This window comes from Strix aluco, chromosome 22, assembly GCF_031877795.1.
Source record: "Strix aluco isolate bStrAlu1 chromosome 22, bStrAlu1.hap1, whole genome shotgun sequence".
Taxonomy (NCBI): Eukaryota; Metazoa; Chordata; class Aves; order Strigiformes; family Strigidae; genus Strix; species Strix aluco.
The window spans coordinates 1,653,748-1,669,023 of record NC_133952.1 but is presented as its reverse complement, the minus strand read 5'-3'; the positions used below and the strand labels follow the sequence as shown (position 1 = coordinate 1,669,023).

The window sequence follows — 15,276 nt, the reverse complement described above, 5'->3', positions numbered from 1 at the left end:
GCAGTATGGAGGGCTCTGTGCTGCGAAAAAGGAGTGTCAGCCTGGATACTTGCACTTGTAATAAGTGGAAGTTGTAGCTTGTTATTCAGCATCTCTAACCAAACTGTTTTAATTAAAAATGTGTTCTCTGAAGTGTTTTTTCTCCCTGCAAGAATATAGCTGGGGTGTGGACATGAATGTGCAATAAGTGGAGCTCTGTGCCTCGGCCTTTACAGCCAGCCTCTTTTACATTGCTCAATACCTGAGCAATCTGATTTAAAAAAGCATAAAACTGTGCTGCAAGGATCAGCAGGAAAGTCTCAGCAGCATTTAAATTAACAGCTCTGTTCTGTTGGCTACAAATTTCAATTTCTTAGTTGTTTTAGACAACTGTTACAGCCTTTGATTTTTTTTTTTTTTTTTTTTTCCCCCTAGTCTGAATTTCCCCGTTCAGAATTAGGATTACCTCACATCCATGGTTTCTCTTCCACCTGGATTTTGAGCAAAGGACTGCATCGAGCTGTCAGTACTACAGGCATCTGGAGAAATCCAGCATTTGGGTCTGAGGATCCAATCTGATGATTGTAAACGTATCTGCGGAAGTGTTTTCAGTGAGTGTTAGGTGATCACAGAACAACCATGAACTCAGGCAGCTCTGAAATCCTCTTAGGACTGGGGTAGGAGCCCTTCATTTCTGGGAAGCAATTGCTCCTGCATTTGTGCCCTTGTTTTAATGTTTGATATTTTTGAGGCTTCCTGGAGAAGTTACTGCTCAGTGGTGGAAGAAAGGCATTTGTTGTCTGGGCTGTGTGACACGGTCCAGCTTGTTTCTTAGAAAGCTGCAAGTCTAAGTGGAGACTGATGGCTGGTTGTAGATACATCTGATTGTTTTTTCTCTCTCTCTAAGCACCCCTGCGCACTGGAGCTGCCCCAGTCCTCCCTGTTGTCTTCCCATTTCTTGGCTAAATGCGGAAAGGAAAGCTCCTTGGCAGCTTGCCATGCTGAAACCCCCCACCCCTGATTTATTATCACCAAAACCAGCTGCAGATGTTGGCTGGGCCAGGGCTCTGCTGCCAATTAGGGAGTCTCATGCAGAGATGACTGTTCTGTTTGCCTGGCATTCAGAAAAGAACGTGGCTGAAGGGAGTGTGGGTCTGTGCAATAAAAATGAATTTTAAAAAGATGAAAAATAGATTTCACCTAGGCAGGTAGTGGCTGGAGCAGCATTTGGTGGTAGGGGGAGCTTGGGCCAGATTTCAGAGACTTAATATGAGTTGCCATTTCTTAGGTCTTTCACTGTGCTAATGAACCCTAAAATTCCACACTGAAACTCACCCAGCCCGTGCGTGCCTGTGTGGTTTGGGGGCTTGAAATTTATCTTGGGATCACTGAAAGTCTGTCTGAACTGTTCCTGTATTTAAAAGAAACTTTCAGTAAAGCTGGCCTGAGATTTCAATAGCTAACCAAACCTCAGCTCAACCTGTCTGCGTGGGGAAGCAGCCTTGGAAGGTGGGCGTTTCAGTTCTAAAGCCAGTTTGCCCTGCTACCTGCTGTACATGGTAAAGGTGAGAGAAAACAATTTTCAGGGAACTCTTCTATGAACATAACATTACTTACTTACAACTATGGAAAAGGGGAGAAATGAAGAGACACCATACTGAAAATGTTTGTAAAGTACATATCAGTATCAAGATAGATATTTTCTTCTGCTGTTATTCCATTGTTTAACTCAAACTGGTCACAATTCTAGACCATCTAATTCATAATTAGTCCAATATAAAACATGATCCCTCGTAACCCCTTTATTCTACTTCTATTACATTATTGGTCTATGATCTATTGTTGCAGTTTCAACAGTAATTTAATAATCCTGCATTTTCAGTGCTATACGTATTGCCACGTGACCTATTGTATCAAAAAGCTGTTCTATGTATATGAACATGATGAATACTGCCAACTTCTATTTTCAAGGCTGTGTGCAGCATTGCAATTGCAGTCTGACAAAGTTAAATACAGCTGAGAACCATGTGAATCAAATTGGGGGAAAAATTATCTGAGTGTAGAGTGAAATGAATGTATGAAAAAATTGGGGAAGAGTAAAATCTGAGACAGTCTTATTCATTGGTATCATTAGCACCTGTAATGGTAGGATGCTCCTTTGGATAAAAGCACTTGTGTCCCTTTTAGCCCAAGCAAGAAACCTAAGGAATTTATTTTTTCTTATTGCAGTGGTTTTTAATCTTGTCTAAAACTCTGCAATTCAGCAAAACAAAACCTGAAAGGTATTCTGCTACTCGCTTTCTCTACAGGCCTTCTTAACATAGGGTTAATACTTATGCTGTGTTCTGACACTTTCTAAAAGTAAACAAATAAATATTCCAGAAGAACTTAAACATGCCTTTTTCTAAACATTTACCCCTTATACTGAGTGTCCTTGTCCATCTTTTTATGTGCTTGCTATCATTTTTAAGGTTAATTGGAAATAAATAGAAAAAGTATTAGAGTATTAGTTTATAACTCTTGTATTTTCAGCTCTTAATATTTGATTTTAAAAGCAGCTTGTACTGACCTACTCAGGTATCAAGTGCTGAGCGCTCCAAACGAAATGCAAAAGCTAATCTCAACACTTGACCAATTGGAATGAATTCCTTACATATACAAGCAAGATCAGAGCCCATTAGCAACCAATATTAGATTAAATGAGACTAAACATTACATAGTGTGATTTACTTCTAGGAGTAGTTTGTTATTGCTATAAAGTAAAGCACCTCTTTGCTGCAACCTGGTTCGAGTGTTCAGTCTCTCCAGAGAGCTCCCTCCCTGCTCTGCGCAGGGCGCATGAAGGAGATCCCGCAGTCTCAGTGGCTTATCTGGAGAGCAATCTGATGCAACGGCCCCCGAAGAACAGAGGGATGAAATCTGATAACCAGGCTTTACTCAGACGTAATAGCAACATAAAAGACTTTATTTTCGCTTTTAAGGTTTGAAATGTACTTCGCTATGAAAATGTGGTGTTGCCTTACCATAATGCACAAAAGGATTTTGCGAGCAAAGCCGTCCATAAAGTTTCACAGCTACTGTATCTACGGCCAGTTGGGGTTGGTAAAGTGGGACGCTTGAGAGCGGCCAAAAACTTACATCTAAAGTTAAACCAGGAAAATAAGTTTGGATACTGCAAAGGATTCCCCGTTAATGACAATCGACAGAGCGCGGCGACTCTCTCTGGGCCAGACAGGGGAATTCTCCTCCCCATTGATGTAACGCCCTGTTCAGTGTGGGGGATGAAGCACTGGGGGAATGATTGTTTGGTTTGTCTTTGCTTGTTTGTGAAACTGCAAATTGATTCCTTCCAGGAGGAACTGCTGTTTGCCAATGGGACGAATTCAGTGTGTTTGAAATGTCCTGGTTTAGCGGAGTGAAGAGTTGTGCTTGTGGCAGAATTGACAGAATGCTGGGTGGCTTTTTTTCATTTTCACTTTCTCTCAAGTGAGATGACATAGAAATTGTCTATTGGATCTCATGAGGAAATTAAGTGATGCTTGGCCAGGTGAGTTTTACCCAGATTTCAGGAAGCCATGAGAAAACATAACAAAAAAGGTTGACATGAACTATCTCCTCTTCTGTCCATATTCTTGTGAGGGGGAAAAAAAAACAACCAACCCACTCCTTTAGGCTCTCAAGACTTCTGCAATGCTGAACTTCCAGGGAACCAGCGGTAACTTAAAATCAATAATGAAAGCTGAGCAAAGCAAATCCCACATTCTTCTGAGATTTTTTTTGCAAACAAGATGCGATGCTCTGGTGCTAGACTGAAATGTTGCCAAAACCACATTACATCAAAATGCTTCACAAAGCTAAGTCAAATTTTCCTGAATTTTTGTTTCAGAAGGAAAATGTAAGCCAAAAGCTGTAGCGGAATAAAGCAGACCATGTTCATACTATTATCAAGTGTCACTATGGATTTTCAGTGTTCTTCTAAATTTTGTTCTGTAGAATGAATGCATACTGGTAGAAATTTGAAACTGAAGTAATGTTTTGATGTAATAAAATATTTCAGTCAATCCAGGCTTTAAATTACTTAATTGATTTTGGTATTTTGGAGTTTTGCTCTCAGCTAAAAGGCCATGAATTTTAAAATCCCAGAATTCTTTATGAATTGGAACTCCCTCTTCCGCATAGACCCGATCTTCCCCTCCTGTGAGGTGGTGCAGAAGTCTTTCCTCGGGGGGGAATGTGTGGTTTGTACAAAACTGCCATAAGCTCATACTTGTGGGCTCCTTGTGGAAGATGGTCCTAGACAGCAGCACAGTCTGTGCATGGAGTCCTGGCTCCAAGGATCCGTGTGCTCCAGAGCAAAGGAAATGACATTAATATGCACATACTGGGGGGGCAGTCAACCCCAAATCTTGATTTTTTTTTTTTTTTTTTTTTTTAAGATGAGGTGAATTGTCCTGTCTGCCTTCCCATAGGCTGGGGAGTGATTTAAGTGGTTTAGTGAGTAATTTAGACCAGGCACCTAGTTATCTGGATGCTAACGTGCGGTGGGGATGAATTCCCATGAAGTGGTTTGCGTAGGGTCCAAAGGACATCATCTGCAAAGGAAAGAATGGTCTTGGATCTCCCAAATCCTAATAAAGTGCCTTAACCATAACATTATTATTTCTTTTGGTAATTTTGTGGTCTATGGAAGCATTTTATTAGTATGTGGTTTTGGACAAAACATAAAATATTTGAGCCGACCAACAGCAGTTGCACTTGTAGTGTTTGGTAAAGCTGAAGACAATATTTTATTACTCAGTAAGCCTTCATGGGTGAGTTTAACCTCTCCAGCTTTTACTAGAAAGTAAACTGCAACTTGAACAGTAAATGTGAGAGTCGCTTGGCTTTTCCGTTGTGCGTGGGCAGGCGGGGTGTGCGGGTTGCTGGCCCGCGGGAGGGGACACCTGCCCACCGAGCCCCGCGCCACCGGGGCCGCAGGCTCTGCTCCTGGGGAGCTGCTGGGGCAGCAGCAACCCGCGCTGCAGCATCTGCAGGTGGCACGGTCGAGGGGAACCAATAAAAACAACCCTGTAATACAGAGAAACAGAGGCTGGGTAGTTAATGGTGAGACTCTTGCCCGCTTCGAGCAGGACTCTTTCATTTACCAGCGTGCTGCGTAGTGCGAGTTCACCATTTAATTGCAGACTGTCAGAATTCATGTTCGTGTTTGCAAAGTTGGGATAATTCTCTTTGCAGAGCTGCTCAGTCAAAGCAGGAGTAACTTTCTTTCACAGCGTACAGATTCATAGCAGGATAAGACTGACGGGTGAAAGAAGTGCACCTACTATAGGTTGTTAACCTAGGTATTATTCTGCTGCTAACAATTGATTTTGGGGTCGACGAGAGAGAGACTGAGTGGGGAAGAAAGCATTGTAAAACAACACGGAGAAAATGTTCACCCTAACGAAGCACTGGAGTGTAATCCCTCCTAAGGAACAGACTTAGCAAAACTGTCACTGACAAAAGGGGAGCCAGGAGAAGTTGGTGGGCCAGGCGTGACTGGAACATCTCATCAGTGCACTGGGTTTAATTGAGTTCTTTCACTGCTTATACAGTTTTAATAACATTTGGAGACGGAGAAGTGAAGGCAGTGGCTTCTGTTTCTGATAGATTCCTTTGCACTGAGATTTAATGGATTAGCCAAAATGATGTGAAAAAATGGATCTCTGATTTATTACCTGCAATTTTTCGCTTACTGCAGCATTTTTTTCCTCAATCAGTGTTTTCCACCCTGTTAAAGTCTTGTGTGAATAAGTGCTATGTTGTGTTTCTGGATTTGCCCGGAGGGCTCATCAGACGACCCTTTGCCTACAGTCCCCACCAGGCCATTTAAACAGGAAGTTTAATTTTATAGTATTAAAAAAGAGAAAACGGTACTTAATTATCTGGCTGTGAAACAGCAGTACTCTTTCTTAATTTTAGTAGCTAATAAAATGCTGTTCCTGCAGTTAACTACTTCTGGTCCAAATGCACTACAATTTTGGCTATTTGAATAGAATATTTTATGAACTGTTATATATTGCACTACAGTTTTTAAACTCCACTATGACATATTTCTCTCAAGATTTATTAGCATTTTTTATTTAAAACAATATATTAAAGAGAGGAGAAAGAGTAATCTTAGCTAAAATTCAAATATTAGAAAAACATAACATAGACCAAATCTTTTCATTTAACTTCCCCCCTCCCCTTCTCCTCTCCCACTGTTGCTATAAAAAAGTTTTTTGGAACAACAACCCACACCTGCATCATTAATTCAATATGTCTTCCAACATGACTCAAATCATAGTATCAGTTTCAGGGGCCATTTGCTACTTAAATGACTTTATGAAAACAGAACAATGAACTACCCCTATGCAGTCCTTACTTTAACTCTGGGTAAAATAAACTTCTAGATCTTTTATATCCCAGTACACTTACTTCTCAGTACGAACAGTTGCCTTTCTGCTGCTTACCCCCTAAGCAAACAGTCTCTCATTAAGTGTGATGTCTGTTGTGCTGCAACTGTCTTTATAAACTTGTTAATGCCTAGAGCATGGGTAGCATGTCTGCGTTGAGACAGAAGCCCGTCTGGAGGTTTTCTAAATTGGAAATTATTCGGGGAAAAGGCCTTTTGTCACAGCCGGTGCTGCTGGGGGCTTCCCGTCTCTTGGCACGGGGGCAGGCGGGGTGACCAGGCAAAGCGGGTCTGGATTTGATGCCGAAGCGCTGCGGAGCGGGCGGAGGGAGCACCCTCAGCCGGGGGCTCGCCTGCACCCCTTCCCGTCGGCGCGCTGGCGGTGGAAGCAAGGCTCCTGCCAGGACCCTGCTGAAAACGGGGCTGCCCCTTCTCGGGTAGTGCCACGTAATGACCTGGGCCTTGGTCCGGGAGAACACCAGCGCGCAGGGAGAGCAACGGGGTTAATCGTGCTGAGGACAACACGCTGTTCTGGGCTGGGGCCTCGCTGGGAAGGAGCTCGCTGCTCACACTGATAAGGCTGTGGGGTTTTCTTGTCCAGTCCAAGGTGCTGATGAAGGAATGATGCATAGGAAAGGAAGGTTTAATGGCTGCTTTGGTTCCGTCACTGTGATGGCCTGTGTCTTCCTCTGCACGGCTGAGGATGACTGCTGGGAAGTTGTTTGTTTGCCTGCCGCTTAGATCTTGGATGAGAGGGAGTCCTCTTAGAAACCTGGTGCCAATAATCTCCAATAATAAACTGCTCTTCCTCTGGTGCTCTGCTACAGAGTGTAGCCCAGTTGTAGCAGCTGATTCTAATGGAAACAGCTCTCGTTTCAAGCGTGCATCTCCTCTGCGCAGGGTGGCCAGCAGGTACGGGAGCCACCACAAGTCAGCTGTGGCAACTTTTGTGGGCACCCAGAACTTGCTTTGCTAAGGTTGAAGGGGAGGCCTGGCCTGACTGTGGCAGATGGTCCTCAAAAACAGCATTTGAAAGGGGAAAACAGGAATAATCTCTTGATGTTCTGGAAATACACAGCCTACGAGGAAGACTCTGTAATTAAAATCATTAAAGCTAACTTTAATTTTATTCACACCCATGTACTATACCTCAAAGATGAACTTGTCAGAATACCACGTAGCCTGTGACTGCGCTCTGTGATCTGGGTGTTTTATTCAGCTTTAAATATTTGCTGCTCATAATGAAAATGCTGTGGTCGTGGGGCTGACTCTTACAAACCACATGTAAACAGCAGCTTAATGGATGTGCTGCTCTTTGTCTAACCAAGCATCTCTAATATCAATTTTTAATGAGCCTAATCATTCTGAGGACTCCCACATGGACTGTGCTGGTCCTTCTGAAACTTTTCTAAACTTATTTATGTGGTTCTCAGGTCCCTTCTGAGACACTAACATGCCAAAGTTCTCAAAGGTCCCACTATCATACTGGGGCCATTCATCTTTCTCGCTAACATTTACTGCAATCCAATTTCAGTGGTGCATCAGCATGTGAAAACCCTGCAGGCACTGACTCCTAACACGTGCAGTTGAACAGAGGAGTGCAGTTAGCTCCACTTTACCAGCTACACCTGAGGGCTGAAGCCTCAGAAGTATTTAGCTCAGTAGGAACCATAGCGTGAAAGCAACTGGGTGGGAAATCTGCCACAAATTCTGGTACACACATATGCAGTCAGACGCTTAAATGCATGTGACAAACTCAGGCTGAGGAATTTGCCAAATGATGCTCAAGAAGGCTGTGATGTGGGAACAGAGTAGGACCGTGGGCTTCATAGATCCTGTCAAGTCCCTCGTTATGTCCTTATTTGAGGCTGATTTTTCTCCTTGGTGGACAAAGAATTGCATATTCATCATGCAAAAGCCGTGTGGTCACTACCATCCTTTCATGAGATTGTGACTTTTCAGGAAGATATTCTAAATGCAGGTCTCTAGCTTTTCCCATGCCAGGACCACATCAGCAGTTCCCCTTATCACCTCTGCCCAGGTACAATCTCATTAACTTCAGCAAAGTCCTCAAGTTGTACAGAGGTAAATGAGAGTGCCCTGTCTGGTGGAGAAGAAATTCAGAATAGGTGGCAGAGCCCACACAATTCCTTATGAGTCAGGTCGCTTACGAAGGAAATTATCATTTGTTTGCATAAGGGATAATACCCTAGTGAGCATCTGCTTAATCTTAGCTGTCACTTAGCAATAGAGGATATGCAATTCATGCTGCCTCCCACTATGTGCAGCAGCAACCAGTTAAAAAGGAAACTATTGTCATCAATTACATGAGTCAATGCTTTAGAGAAAGCATCCTTCACAACTGCGTTTCCGTCATTTAGTTGTGTGTAGTTAGTTAATTTGCAGGCTTTAAGAGACTCAGACAACTATCAATATTAGTCTTACAAGCACATTATATACCAGCAAAAATAAATGAGGTTATCATTAATATACAGTGGAGTCTGTTAGAAAGCACGTTGTACTGGAGATCCTTCCTCACACGTGCTTTTTCATGTGTACACACAGAGGAAATGCATGTAACAGTCTCCAGCACTGCAAAAGCCTTTTTGTTAGTGATGCAGCTTCCACACTGCTCATCGCATATCCCAAATCCAGCTATGAATTGCCTGGGGAAAAGAGAAAAGCTGCCTATTCAGTTGCAAAAGGCTGCTGCTTATTATAGCCATTCTGGTTTAGTCACCCCTAATATAGGCATATCTAAATATCTTCCCAGATCTATTTTGAGGACTGTCTGAACACAAAAATATTTCTTTGATGACAAGAAGTGTCTTGTTGGTATATTTAAGAGTCTTCAAGGGCTAAATTGGGGTTGGATGGGATCCAAGTTTCTGAAGAGCAAAGGCATTGGGGAAGACAGTTTTATACAATCTGTAGCAGGGAGGGCGACCAGGAAATTTGTCAGATTTAAAAAAAAAAAAAACAAAAAAAACCAAAAAAAACCCCACCAAAACAAAACAGTTCTGGTGGAAACTGGGAAAACTACTGAAGATGGTAAGGTAATTGAAATCAGAGTAATGGGATTCAAAACCAGGCGTAACATCTGAAACGCAGAAAGATACTAACAATGGTTTGCATTTAGCAGCGGAGTTACTTGTCATCTGTTGTTATAGTTGCCTTGAATTCTAGGTCTAGAATTCAGAGTTGGGAGGAAATGTGTTAATCAAGAAAGGCTCCAAAAGATGTCTCTGTGGGACAAGGCAACACCAGATAACTGTCTGCAGAAAATCATGTGCAGCCCTAAATTGGCAGCTCTAGATTAATCAATGAATGAAACAAAGCCAGAGCCTCTAACAAAAGAAATCATTCCTTGAGTGCTCCAAGAGTCTCTTGGCCAAGGGTGTTGAGAGGAGCTGATAGATCGAAGGGAATTGAAGCCGAGATCATGGCCTTGTCAGGTGGCATATGGGGATCATTACAACCCCTCTGTCAAGTGGTCTTCTCTCTGCAAGCACACGGTAAACCCAGGAAAAAGTTTGAAATTGTACAGCAAGCATTAGCTGTCCTTTTGATCCAAACTATAGGATGGCAAACGGACTCGTTCAGAGGCGAGTGGAAGCCTTTGAGCGCTGGGGTAACATTAATCGATTTCAGAGGAGTGGAATAAAGAGCATGATGTTAATTGGTAATGGCTGGACTTCATTAATTTTAGACAAAATGCCTGAGACGCCATGTAAATTGTTAGTATTAACTGTTGCAGTGGTGGTTGCTTAACTTAAGGGCATAGGATAAGGAAGTCTGGCTAAGGCGTAACCCGATATTAGAGGCTAGACGATAAAAATCATGCATATCCTGCACGGGGTGGGGGTCTGTTCTTGGTTCTTCCAGCTGGGCTGGGCTGTGTGAAGACCTTAGACACATCCTAGCACCTCTGGGGGTGGTGGGGAGGAATTCCTAGCTATTACCTGAATAATGCTGGAAAGAAAGATGTTAATAGGCATGCAGTTAGGATGGAAGGTGCGCAAAATCAGCTGTACATAAGTGGGTAAAGAGCCCCTGGTGTGACTGTACTGGGAAAGAGAGCACAAACTCCAAAAGCTGGTCAGGTATTCTTGACCATCAGACTGACATTTTAACAAAAAAAATTCACTACTTCTTCTGAAATCAGACCTTGACTTTCTGAGCAAGTTCTGGTGAGATGTGGTAGAGATGATTCTTGCTGAGAAATCAAAAACTTTCTGGTTACCAAAATTTCTTTTTACTCATAAGAGTATGAACATGGAATGAACATAGTCTCTATACTTGAGGGCCTGGAGTGAGAGAACTAAACTCATCTCTGTAGCTTCAGCCGTGGCTCTCCTTATCTTACATCTCCTGTCCTCCTTGCCTCTCCCCTCCTAGACCTAAAGCTGTGCCACCAGTCAGGTGAAAGGCCAGGAAAATATCATGTCTCTGCTTGTTTCATTCAACGTTCTCAAATCCTCCCATCAGTTTTAAAGAAGAGGCCCTGAAGAACTGGTAATGATCCAATTGTGGCATTTTAGTCTGTGTAATAGTGGTGCTGCAATAACTTAAGGCCTGTGGTGAGTCCGTGGTCTGTGAATGATCTTTCCATTGGTGTGGATGCGATGCTGAGACTTACACGTTGATTCAGCCCGAAGGAATGATGGGCACAGGAGGCATTAGGAGAGTTCAGGACGTGCATTGGGCAAAATATTAAAACTATACAACCCTAATGAGCCTTTCAGCGTTACGTCTGTGCCTGTTTGAGAAGGTCTCCAGTGCTCCCAGATTTACTTGTCTCCATACCAAGCAGCACACCTTTTAAGAGCAGAGGCCTCTGTGTAAGGAAGAGCTTAGCTCCAGTGACTCCTTTGGGTTTTGACTCCTTGTAATTTTTATATTAAGATAATGCACCATTAAGTAACGCCCTGGCCAGTCGCACGCTGATTGCTTGCTGTTAGTTCAGACATCTATCAGTGCTAAGCAGCCATTAGTATTTACCCACCTGAACCTTATCACTATGTGCACTTAGTAACCCGGATTCATTTGCCATTATGTAGATTTCTTTTCTTTTTTTCGGTTGACACACTCATTCTTTAAAGACAACAACCCCAATAAGCCTATTGTAGCTGTGAGCTTGTCAGTGATCCCTGCTAAGCAGGCTGAAATCAGAATGTTTGCACTTCGAATTTGCTCAATTGGTCCTTTTCCATTATTCAACCTGGATTGCTTCTGTTCACCACCCTTGTCCACTGCATTAACTGTCTATTACCTTGTTTACCGTGGTCGTGTTAAACGCCAGCTTATGAATGTCAATTTGTTCTCCAATTAGCTATGCCTTATTGACTTGCCCTTAGACTTTCAAACATAAGCTTTCTGAAGTGCCTATCACTATAAAACTGATTTGTTTAATTTTTTAAAGGGATATAACTTTAATGTGTCCTTTTATTTTCCTGTTATCTTGGTTACCCATCTTTAAAGTCTGTTTATGGAGTGGGGTTCATTCTAATAGCTTCATATCTGTGTTAATATTTTGTGACACTTTATGTACTTAACCTGCGCAGGGGATGCATCAATTCTCTTCTCCTGGATGTGGCATGCTAGCAGCAACCCGTTAAAGATACAAAGATTTCTCAGAGGTCTGAAAGGTAAATGCGGATGTTTTGTGGAAAGAAAAATTAGGAAATTCATTTACTTGAGCATCTCTCAAAATACTTCCTCTGCCACGTATAGGAGTGGAGGCAGCTGGTGGTGGGCCTGAGGCTGCTGCAGGGGAGGAGGGCACAGAAGCTCTTGGCTCTGCAGAGCTGGTGAATGCACACGGTCCTGTTCCTTCCGTGAGCAGTGTTGGTGCAGAACTAACTCATTCCCCTGGAAGGACTGAATTAGGAAAAGAGAAATTGCACCACAAAGCAAACGTGTTCCTTCCTCTGGCCAACCAGGTGCAGATGGGACTCTGTCAGATGCAGAATAAGCTGCGGGGTTAGAAGTATCTCCGGGCACATTCGTGACCTGACACATTGCAGGCGTAGCCTTAGTGCGTGTGCTGCTGTCCTGGGACGTGTCCCGTGTGCCACCGTGCTGAGAGGTGGGGTGTAGGAGCTCCGGAACCACCTGCCCTGAGCGTACGGATCTGGGAGGAGTTGGCACCTTCCCCTCTGGAAGCGGAGGGGGGACGAGCCCGGCTCTGTCCATGGGGTACCAGGGCAGCAGGCTTGCACCCACTCCTGCCTCGCCACTGCCTGGCAGTGGCAAGAGATGCTTTTCCTTTTGGAGCTGTATCTGTGGCAGAGCGTTTTACTAATCTGAGGCCCTAAATTGTATCCCTTGCTTAGTCTTTTGGCCTGTCTGTAAGTGACTTCCTATGTGGGCCAGCAGCAAACGCTAAACTGGATGTCTTTGTTATCACAAAACAGCAGCTGTCCCTGAGCTGTAGGAGATATTTTCAGCAATATGATGTTTTTCCCCTGTGTACGTCGGTAACCGGAGGGGTGTCAGGTATTGTGAGAGCACAGCGCGTGCAACGGCCTAATGGAAAGTGGAAAGCAGGCTGAACTCAGGGGTTAAAACCCAGGCAGCCGGGTTCCTGACTTTTCTCAGGTTTCTCAAAACAGTCTGCTTTGGACATCTCTGGCAGTTATCTCAGTGCTGAATGTACCTAGAAGTAGTGCTTGGCTTGGACTTGCTGTTTGAGTGTTTACTGGGAATTATCTGTCACGAGATAGAGACAAAAACACACTGGCACAAATGGTTTATTTTTCTTTCTCCACTCTTAACTTCAAACATCCTTTCCTGCCTTAGCTCTCCTACCTCCAGCTAGGAAAGGTTCCCTTTGATTTAGAAAATAACTCCAGAAGAGGTGACACCGGTAACATTTTATACTGAGCTCTTGTGGCTGTCTAAAGGTTGTTTAATTGTCAGTTTTAAAGTCTGTTGACTGGAAATTCAAAAGCATTAAAAAGAAAGAAAAGCAATGAAAATTTTGCTCAGAGCTCTTGGGAGAGGGAGGAAATTCAGTTTCTCCATCTGTTTTAGACTTAGTTCATGACACCCTAAAGGAACTAGGCCCTAGTTTTCTTAGGTACCCACCTCGATGCTGCTGTGATACTGCAGGTGTTCAGGCTGTTTGAATGACTTCCCCGACCTTCTCTGTACCCTCAGCAGTGTCAGGTGGTGCCTGGGGAAGCACAAAGTTTGAGGGATTCACAACTGTGAAGCTGCTTCTTACAATGTTTAGGCTGTTATTTGTGACCCCCGTGCTGTTAGATGCAGTGAGCTGCATTTAGCCATCAGCTTTCGATTGCCATCAACTGCTGACAGTTAAGCATGACGAAATACAGAAGTTGAAAAAACAAAAGTCTAATTCTAGTCCTTCATTTCTTTCTTTCTACAGCAGCTTGTCTGTTTTGCCAATGATTTTTTTTAAATACTACATCTCTCCAACACCCTCTGTACAGTTTGGTTCATTGGTTCCCCAAGCACCCCAAATATTGCTTTCACTTGGTGGTATGTACATTCCAGTCTGTTCTGATTGATCGTATCGGTGCCGCTACTCAGAAGAGAAGCACAAATCCAGGTTTGATTCGAGACAATCAGTCCAAGATTTCCTCTGATAGGGAAATTCAATCCACTGTCTGAAAGTAACACAGCTCTCCATCATCCTCAGAGCTTTTCTTTTGTTTTCTTTCTTAAGCAAACCACCCAAAAAGTTCCTTAGACTTTCTGAAGAAAGATCTCTGGGACAAAAGCTCAGAGAACTCGTAGGAAGGAGGAAAACTAATGGCTGTGAGTGGTTTTTGCTGCTTCTTTTATGAGTACAACTGTATAAGACAAGTGTTTTTTGGCATCAGAGCAGTGTCAATAAATGGCTTTTGCAGTTATCTAAATGCTTTAGCTGTGCTTGGGCGTTTAATCTCTTGTAAAAGCTGTTTATTGCCTTCTGTACTGCTCTGCAAGGCACATTATCCTTTAAGTATATGAATGACACGATTAGTCTTCTTAGAGACTTACCAAAATACTGTTGATTAAAGGTCAGGCATAAAAATTCAGATGCTACTCTCCTTAATTAAGAACACCAGCCCTCCTGCATAAAGATCAGTACCAGTACTGAAGGGAAATCATCGTGACGGGAAGAATCGAATGGGTGCAGTTCTATGGTGAGGATAAATGCTTTGTGGCCGTGTTTGGTTTCTAGGTAACAAATTGAAATCACAAAAGGTGTTCATAAAAGTCCATTTGACTATTAGTGATCTTCTCAAAACAGATTGTTAACTTCAATATGCTGTAAAATGTAAGTGGCATTTATAGGTGGCATCACAAATAACAGGCAATCAAACCTCATTAACACTGTAGTTTATAATTGCAGATTACTGTAATTTGTGAGGTATTCAGGATTTTGCAAGGGTATTATTTCTACCGTTGGGAGCTAATGAACAGTGGTAGAAATTTACTGTAAGTTTAGTCTTGTATTCTTCTTTAGAAAACAATTGACACTAAAGACTTCAGTCTTTTGTTTGTAATCAGAAGAAAAAGCCCCCAGCAAGTGTTATGCTGAATTTTGTTTGTGAGGGGAACCCAGACCTTTCAAGTAAACAGATGCTCACCTGCTTTTAACCCCTCCTTTTGCAAGGAAAGAACTGGAAAGTAAGTAATGCACAGAGGAGGACAGTTCATGTCTGTCCTTTGGACAGCTTTCTGATCATCTCTGGCAATTTAATGAAGGGAACTCATTTTGGCTTGTGCCTTTATTTTCCATTTTTTAATTGCAGGCAGCAAGATAAATTTTCTTGCAATCATTTGTGATGACAACAAACGTGGGCTGTTCAGAGGGCTGCCCCATAAGTATTCAACCTCTGAGTATA

At 42.9% G+C, this 15,276-nt stretch overlaps 1 protein-coding gene across 1 annotated transcript in view; it reads left to right on the top strand.

The window, feature by feature from the left end:
• LOC141933539 (actin-1-like) overlaps nt 1-15,276 on the top strand; it is a 71,267-nt gene that overhangs the window by 19,728 nt on the left and 36,263 nt on the right.